Raw genomic sequence first — 9,480 nt, 5'->3', positions numbered from 1 at the left:
GCGAGAAGTTTGTCCTTGAGAACCCCTACTATAGCCAGAGCACAGGCGGTGCTCATCTCTTGATAAAATATGCACATATTGTTATGGGGTCAATGGTTATCCCTCCAAAAAAGTAGTGATTTGTACCTGGTATCGAAATCATATTTTATGTAGCATGCATATGCATTCAGAATTCAAAGATCAATAATATTGTTTGGTTACTAGCATGGATATGCCTTATCGGGTCTACGTCGTGGATATCCATGCATGGTACATATCCAGGAAGAAGCCCATCATAAAACAGAAAACCTGAAAGCATCCGAAGCCTAGGAACCAGACTTGGAGAGAAAGTAAAGGCCCAAATAGGAGCCGACATAAGTATATCCTTATCCACGTACTTGTAACCGACCCGGGCCGGACTTTGAGACCAAGCCCGCATATAAAGGCTGGGTGCCACTGGGGAGAGTTAGCAACTCATTGCATAATTGCTATAATCTAGATTGATTCTAATAATACGATGTCTTTGCCTCTTCATCAATACCATCGGACCACCTTGTTTATCTGATAACCCGACGAAATCACCAGCGCTCCTCTTTCCCTGAAACCCAAGTCCATAACCATGGGCATTGCCGAGGTTACCCCTCATCACTATTTTTTATTATTTCTACTTGAAAAAAGTAGTGTAGGCGGTGCTCTATCATCGAGGATTTGTTGTTGAAGTGGGGCATGTATATATATGCCAACCCTCTCACTTTGTTTGTTAGATCTCGCAATGTTGTCGGTACGTAACTACACCCATCACTCACACCGCATATGTATTCCACCCAAGGTTTAAAATAGCGTGCTAAATGAAATAGCGTCGGCCTCCTTCAAACGCTATGGACGCTATATCGTGCTAATTTCGTGCTATATTTCAAATAGCGTTTTGAAAAAAATATCAAATATAGTCTAAAAATAAAGGATTTCGCTAAAAAGGTTGGATATTTAGTCCAAAAATGACTGAATCATACATAGATAACCACATACAACAAATAGATCTCTAATTTTTCAGAAGGCTAACATTAGTATTCTACAAGGCAACAACATAATATAAATTATTTATTAAGAATCATCACCATTAGCGATATTAGGTTCTAATCTAGAAAAGTAACCAACATATTGTAGTTCATCACCACGAAAAAGTGAAACCAACTTAGATTGAAAAAATAGCGTGCTAACGCTATGAAGTTTTAGCACGATATATCATGCTATTTCACAAATACCGCTATAGCGAGCAAAATTACTAAAATTTAGCGTAGACCCTCCAAATATGCTATTGCGTGGTATTAGCGAAGAAATAGCGCGCTATTTTAAACCTTGATTCCACCACATGTGTGCGCTTATGTGCAATATTTTCTCCTCTATTGTCTTTCTACTATTTGGCTCATAATCCATTTTAAGGTATCCATTTTTCATTTAAAACATGGGAAATCATATGGTAAAGCATGGATGACATCGTATTGGGTGCATTTATTATGGAGATTTGGTGCGAGCTGCACTCAAGATCTGGATCGCGTTAACGCTCCTTCGAAGCGTTGGTGGACTCTAAACACCTTCCAATTGTAGAATCGGCGACGGTGGTTGGTGGGTTCAAGTCCAATGCTAATGAGGACTGCATCATTTCTTACTAGCCTTACAAGTCCATGACATATCCTGGACTCACGGCGAGAGCCTATTTGAGTTCGGGTTTGGGAATGAAACCAGGCCCAGATCACCCTGTGCATTTTTTTTTTACGAAACATCAAAATCAATGGAGTAGTGAGATTAGTACTGTGAAAATCTAGCTCGACCAATGTAGGAAATGGGCACAATACTTGACCGTACTAACAACCGTGCACTAATAGGACATATCTAGTGTTATGGAAGCGCTGTGAATGCTCATATGTTAATTGAAACTAGTTGAATGCCCGTGCTTCGCCACGGCTCAATAAACTGATACAACTAAAAAAATTAATTGTAAAACACAAAATTTATGCTTAATTAGTTATACGTTAAATATGTGAAATGCCATATACAACTCATTTTGGTTGTATGATTGGTTACTACGGAAAAAATAACATCAAACTTCCCTAGAGCCTATATAGCACAAATATCAGTGCGGTTGCTACGGGTTCATTTTCTATTACTAGATTTAAATGTGCGCCTTGGCGCACGATCCCGTGAAGCTCGTGCTGATGTACATTTTATATAACGACGATAAAAATTTAAGTGACACAATATTTTTTTGCAAAAGGTTCGAATTAACAAACCTACTACACATAAATTAGATGCTACTACGAGAATTAATCGACGCAACCACTACTCACATGCGGAGCAAGTCTTCCTACATCGATTAGATCCGCGAGGAGTATATCAATTGTTTCTTATACATGAGTACCATAAACATGCAAGGCTGAGGTCTTTGCCCAACGTACTATTAAATGTTAGGTAGCTTCTATTGATCAAAAAGAGATTCATTTATAGGTATCTAAAATAAAACTTGCTAAATAATAATAGCAACTATAAAAGTTCGTGGCAGCATGTCCATCCTTAGGTGGATAAATATGTAAAGCTTCTTTAAATGATTTAGTTACCTACGATTTGAAAAATGCTAGTGGTTCAGTAGACATGAGAAGACAAATCACCCAAGAGGGGCCGACAGAACTGCTTCAAGTGAATCATGTTCGGCTAACGTAGACAGAAGATCATCGGTAGGTCCTCCATCACTGGCAGCACACTAAAAAAATAAAACTATCTGGTGGTCAGTTGAAACTTCAATTTCATCATATCAATATAAATAATTTATGTCCACGGGAAGCACTTTTAGGTTATCATATAATTCTATTTTGATTACACCAAAACAAAATATGAAATGATGTGTTCTTTTGGCTCCACATGATAACCCTACTTAACCAATGCGGTGAGAGCATATCTCTAAGTAAAAAAAGGTATTTGGATCCACTACGGCAATAAATACTTCTGAACGGAGAAGATTAGAACCAAGATCGAATGAATGAACGTACATGTTGAAACGTAGTAGTGAATTTGGGAAGATTGCTACATACTCTATGCTACATTTTAATTATCTTTAGGAAAACTTTCCCACATATCAAAATATAAGCAAACCAATGGCAATGTTGTAAAAAAAGCATAACAATAATTATTAGGAAACCATGAAAGAAATCAGTTGGTGGCAACAAAATCGCCTTACCTTGCTTCTCCATCTCAGCTAGCAGACCCGTTTTGCAACACCTCAAGTAGTCGGTGACCAACAGACTCTATCTCAATTCCAACCTAGGGAAGAAAGAAACTGGCCAAAAGGCAATGGCAGTGAGGCAAGGATCTAAATCATATGCAAAATATCTTACATCTACCTCTGTTTTAGCAACTACTCTTCATACTACCAAAAAAAACCCTGCTTCAAAGCTTCTAACTATCCATGTGATCAAGCAAAAGTAGTTTTGAATACTTTTATGAACTGGGGATTCATAGCAGTCATTTTATTCTAGATAGTAATGCTAGACATAGCAGTCATTTTATTCCATGTGACTTTGGAATGATACACACTATTTACAATTATCTTGCCATCAATTTTGAGTGGGCATCCAGTATTTACCCCGTTAGTATATTGGTATTTGGAACAAATGTCCTTTTTATTCAAACAAACAAAATATCTAGTGATATCACCCAAAGTATGTAACATGACAACTATGAAATTTTGGCAAGTAATATCTTCTTAAAAAATACCATGGAAGTAAATCTAATGGAGGCATTAAAAGAAAGTTAAACACAATCAAATAGCTTTCGTTACCACCCATTGTCTAAAACCAGGAGCACTATACTTAGGATTGCACCATCCATCAATATGTTATTTTGTCCATCAGAGGGCTTTTGAACCCAAACATTATCACGAGTCTTGTCCACTTCCCTGCTGCAAATATTCCTTGACTTCTAACCCTGGCTGTGTAAAGATCATGCCACTTGCAGGCTTGCAGCAGCACCACCACGATTAAGTGCATGACAAAGCTCTAGGGAGCACCTGTTTGCAGCTTATGTGAAAGTCAACTATACATATTTTGCAGTTGTTACGGTCTCCAAAAGGAAACTACAAATTAGACACTCGAAAGAACCAAATAATTTGCACACTTCCCAATTAAAATGCATGATTAAGGAGAATTATCTGTATCAATTAGGTTAGAGGATTTGTTGTACCAAAAAATACGGAAGGCACTTTTTCCCCTAGATAGTTCAAGGGGTTAAATACACTTAACTCGTAATGAACAAGGCGGCAATGTATAATTTACAATCATATTCCTAAGCTAGAAATTAAAAAGGTGACATTTCAACAAGCCTACAGTCATAATACCTTTAAATGAAAATTCACTTCAACCAGATATGGAGATGAAAGCTAAAGTAGGATTAGAAGACGCAATGCTTAGATGTAGAGGTAGCATAGGCACAAACATCAAAGTATATAGTTAGCTATTGTCAAAATTGCTATAAGGTTTACCAACGGAGCAGGCATGACAATAGCTCGCACAGAAGCACGCACTGAAGGTTATAGACCATGAAATTGAGCAGAGTAAAGCACAACACGTTCGTGAGCACACCAGGAATTCAATGGTGTGCTCAGCCAAGGAGGAAGAGGCTTTGGTGGTCGATGTCATCGGTGGGAAGTCCATGGCGTTCAGCTCACGGCGGCGGCGACCGGTCACAGAGGCAGCTCGACACAGGTGACCATTTGAAGCAACACGTACATAAAAAAAGATGCACTACGGTATAGAGAAGCTAAAGGACATGGTGGTATGACCAGAGGTTCATTGGAATGGTCGGAAACATTGCGGGAGTGCGATCGGAGCGAGAGAAGATGATCCACATGACAGCCAGGATTGGCTGGAACGCACAAACGGCAAGCACCGCACTGCTGCGCTGCCCTGTGGATGGCTGCCATGAGGAAGAAGACCGCTGGCCAGCCTCTCACTCTCACGTCCCCTGAACTCTGAAACTGAAACTGATGGTGTTTTTTGGGACTGAAAACTGCACTCTGTTTTCAAATCATTTGGGCAACCAAACAAGCTCAGAAAAAATTGTAAATTTTACAGAAGCAAGATGTAACTATTATTGATATTTTATAAAGCTCAAACGGAGTTGATTTGAATGGTTTATAAAAATCGAGAACAGTGCAGCCAGAATATGACAAAATCTGAAAAACTGAATTCTATCTAGCATTTTGAGTGAAACTGTAACGCTATAAAATATTTTTGAACTAATATATAGTATGGATACAGTGGGTACAGAAAAGCATAATTCATACCACATTTTAAGAAGTCACTACATAGTGACATATTACTGAAAGGGAAAAGTATCTCACATTAAGTTCCTAATTCTATTTCGAAATAGGAAACTTCATTAAAAAGCAGAAAACTTTGTCATTGATTTATTGATCATATATTCCTTGATAAATTGTACAAGATTGGCACAAATAAAGAAATAGTGGCTATATTGAAGGCAAAACTAGTACAATTTCACTTTATTATTATAATTAGGGTTGACATCTGCACTGACCCAACATGAAAAACACCATAAAATGAAACTACTATTGGATGGTGAAATGAGGTGAGGATTTGAGCTTCTTTTCACAAATCCAATATTGCAAATAGATCAGAAGTTGAGTCATTTTCCATGAGAACAAACCATTACCACAATAAATATGTAAATCCCTTTCTCCCATTTTACATAAACAGAACCCGTCTTTATATATATTAGTATATACACAGCCAAGGCCTCAATTAATTTTTTTTTGTGTATACAAAGAAAACTAAACACATGAACATTTTCTAGGAAACAATTAAATAGTAAATGCTTCAGTATTAGATGAGTAGAGGTAGAGGTTTTGATCTAGGAATAGGTTCTATTGGGCATCAGAATAAAAGAAACACCCGCACTATCTTTGGACATGATTTTGCATATAGAAGATCAATGGTGAGTTTTGTTACATTGGGTAAAATTATCATTGTAGGATTACACGCAACCAAAAGCTGGTTGACCTATTGAGCATCATAATACAAGAAACGGTTGCACTATCTTTTTGCATATGAAAGATAAATGGTGAGTTAGGTTAAATTTGATAAAATCATCATTGCTAGATTACATGAGCGGGTTGGCCTATACCTTCAGCATTGGAGGTTGGGAGATGGAAAGGCTCGAGAAATCGAGTATGGCATTCTTCATGATCCTCATTGATCTCCATCCCTAACAAAGCATGGGAAAATATCAACTTTAACTTTACAAAAAATCTCAAACAGTAATTATTTTGCCAAACATGAAAAACACTGAATATTGTCCGCGCAAGATCTGAAAGAAGAACCTTTCAAAATTGTGATGCGAAATCAACAAAACCCTCACATGATGGATGACACCCAATGTGGGAAACAGACTACAGCGGCAGCGGTGAGGCGTTCAAAGCGTGCAAGTCAGCAAGGAGTAGGAAAGTCAGCGGGTCAGTGGCGGCACAAGCAGCCTACACTGCACCGCAAGTACAGTGGCAGCGAACACGAGCATCTAGACCTTGGCAAAGTACCTTCTGAACAGGGCTGCATATCTGCACAACATATAGTCGGACAATATCAACACCACAATCCTTGCATTTCTTGAAATCCCCAGAGTGGAAGTAATTTACAATAATAATATATTGATGAAATTACCTTGTTGTGGTCTTGGCGTGGAAATGCTGGCATGCAAGTGAAATAATGTAACCTAAGGCCCTTGCTTCAACAAATGAAAGTACTTCTTCTGCTCGTGCATTTTAATATTTGCAATGGATCTCTAAAATCCATCAAGCTATCCCTCCTCTTGTTTCCTGCAGAGCACATCAAGAAACCAATAGTAGTAGAGTGCATTGGCTCAAAGCATTTGACAGCGCCATGTATCGGCATCAGAAAGACAAGGCCAGCCATCATTCACCTAGCCACTAGCACATTTTAAGAAGTCACTACATAGTGACATATTATTGAAAGGGAAAAGTATCTCACATTAAGTTCCTAATTCTATTTCGAAATAGGAAACTTCATTAAAAAGAAGAAACTTTTTCATTGATTTATTGATCATAGATTCCTTGATAAATTGTACAAGATTGGCACAAATAAAGAAATAGTGGCTATTATTGAAGGCAAAAGTAGTACAATTTCACTTTATTATTATAATTAGGGTTGACATCTGCACTGACCCAACATGAAAAACACCATAAAATGAAACTACTTTTGGACGGTGAAATGAGGTGAGGATTTTAGCTTCTTTTCACAAATCCAATGTTGCAAATAGATCAGAACTTGAGTCATTTTCCATGAGAACAAACCATTACCACAATAAATATGTAAATCCTTTTCTCCCATTTTGCATAAACAGTAACCGTCTTTATATATATTAGTATATACACAGCCAAGGCCTCAATTACTTTTTTTTGTCTGTACAAAGAAAACTAACCACATGAACATTTTTCTAGGAAACAATTAAATAGTAAATGCTTCAGTATTAGATGAGTAGAGGTAGAGGTTATGATCTAGGAATAGGTTCTATTGGGCATCAGAATAAAAGAAACACCCACACTATCTTTGGACATGATTCTGCATATAAAAGATCAATGGTGAGTTTTGTTACATTGGTAAAATTATCATTGTAAGATTACACGCAACCAAAAGCTGGTTGGCCTATTGAGCATCAGAATACAAGAAACACTTGCACTATCTTTTCGCATGATTTTGCATATGAAAGATAAATGGTAAGTTATGTTAAATTTGATAAAATCATCATTGCCAGGCAACCAGGAGCGGGTTGGCCTATACCTTCAGCATTGGAGGGTTGGGAGATGGAAAGGCTCGAGAAATCGAGTATGGCATTCTTCATGGGCCTCATTGATCTCCATCCCTAACAAAGCATGGGAAAATATCAACTTTAACTTAAAAAAATCTCAAACAGTAATTATGTTGCCAAACATGAAAAATAATGAATAGTGTCCGCGCAAGATCTGAAAGAAGAACCTTTCAGAATAGTGACGTGAAATCAACAAAACCTTCACATGATGGATGACACCCAATGTGGGAAACAGACTACAGAGGCAGCGGTGAGGCGTTCAAAGCATGCAAGCCAGCAAGGAGTAGGAAAGTCAGCGGGTCAGTGGCGGCACAAGCAGCCTACACTGCACCGCAAGTACAGTGGCAGCGAACACGAGCATCTAGACCTTGGCAAATTACCTTGTTGTAGTCTTGGCGTGGAAATGCTGGCATGAAAGTGAAATAATGTAACCTAAGGCCCTTGCTTCAACAAATGAAAGTACTTCTGCTGCTCATGCATTTTAATATTTGCAATGGATCTCTAAAATCCATCAAGCTATCCCTCCTCTTGTTTCCTGCAGAGCACATCAAGAAACCAATAGTAGTAGAGTGCATTGGCTCAAAGCATCTGACAGCGCCGTGTATCGGCATCAGAAAGACAAGGCCAGCCATCATTCACCTAGCCACTAGCAGCTAACAAAATAAGAAAGAATTTTAAGAGCATGCCTCATGTTATCTCTTATTAGTACATCTATAGTAATAAATCCATGAGCTAAATATGCACGAGTATTTGCAGTTTATGGCATGTGTTGAAGCTGCAACATTATTTATTAACGTTGTAAGTTCATGACAAACTAAGGGATTAATGGATCAATCAATAAATAGGAAGAAACCTTTTAATATTTGCAATGGATCTCTAAAATCCATCAAGCTATATCCCTCCTCTTGTAGCACATCAAGAAACCAATAGTAGTAGAGTGCATTGGCTCAAAGCATCTGACAGCGCCGTGTATCGGCATCAGAAAGACAAGGCCAGCCATCATTCACCTAGACACTAGCAGCCAACAAAATAAGAAAGAATTTAAAGAACATGCCTCATCTTATCTCTTATTAGTACATCTAGCTCACAAACCATATGGATGAACCTAGGTTGAGCACACGCCTCCTGCGTGCGATGAAGGGGCAAGAGAGGATGGCCAGGCTTGCTCTCGTAGAGGATGTCCTAGGTGGCCTCGAACACGGGGATAATGGAGATGGCCTTCTGGGAGATGATCGCTGCTTCACCTCAGCGATAATGGAGTGGACACGGGGATAAATTACGAAAGAAAACCGCAGTCAATGAATAGAAAAATAAAATCAAAGGAACATGTTTGGCGAGAAGCAAAAAAGGATCCTTAGAAAAGCGGCAAGGCCAAGCAGATATGCACAGATTTAGAACACCCAAGTAGCTTGGAAATCATTTATAAATGATTGCTTTTTTTATCTAAAAAAAGGAACACTATCTGAGGTTGGAACCAGCTTACAGGGAACTACAAATCTAACAAAATATTGCCGAAAAAACAGAGGGAAACCTTCATTTCTACAATAACATATTTGAGCATGATGGAAAATCACAAAATTACGATAGGCACATATATTTTGATGAGTACTCACA

At 38.2% G+C, this 9,480-nt stretch overlaps 1 long non-coding RNA gene across 5 annotated transcripts; it reads right to left on the bottom strand.

Moving 5' to 3' along the window:
- Positions 1–6,321: 6,321 nt before the first annotated feature.
- On the bottom strand, positions 6,322–8,713 carry LOC124701701. 5 transcript variants are annotated; one of them, XR_007002181.1, is made up of 5 exons: positions 8,247–8,713; positions 8,034–8,102; positions 7,839–7,920; positions 6,702–6,856; positions 6,322–6,598 (listed from the first exon to the last, which is right to left on the bottom strand). It is a non-coding gene; the product is annotated as an uncharacterized LOC124701701 (long non-coding RNA). The 5 variants fall into 5 exon arrangements; XR_007002180.1 differs by having other exon boundaries at positions 8,034–8,713; XR_007002182.1 differs by having other exon boundaries at positions 8,072–8,713.
- Positions 8,714–9,480: the final 767 nt, after the last annotated feature.

Source organism: Lolium rigidum, chromosome 1, assembly GCF_022539505.1.
Source record: "Lolium rigidum isolate FL_2022 chromosome 1, APGP_CSIRO_Lrig_0.1, whole genome shotgun sequence".
NCBI lineage: Eukaryota > Viridiplantae > Streptophyta > Magnoliopsida > Poales > Poaceae > Lolium > Lolium rigidum.
This window is presented reverse-complemented; position numbering and strand designations above follow the sequence as displayed.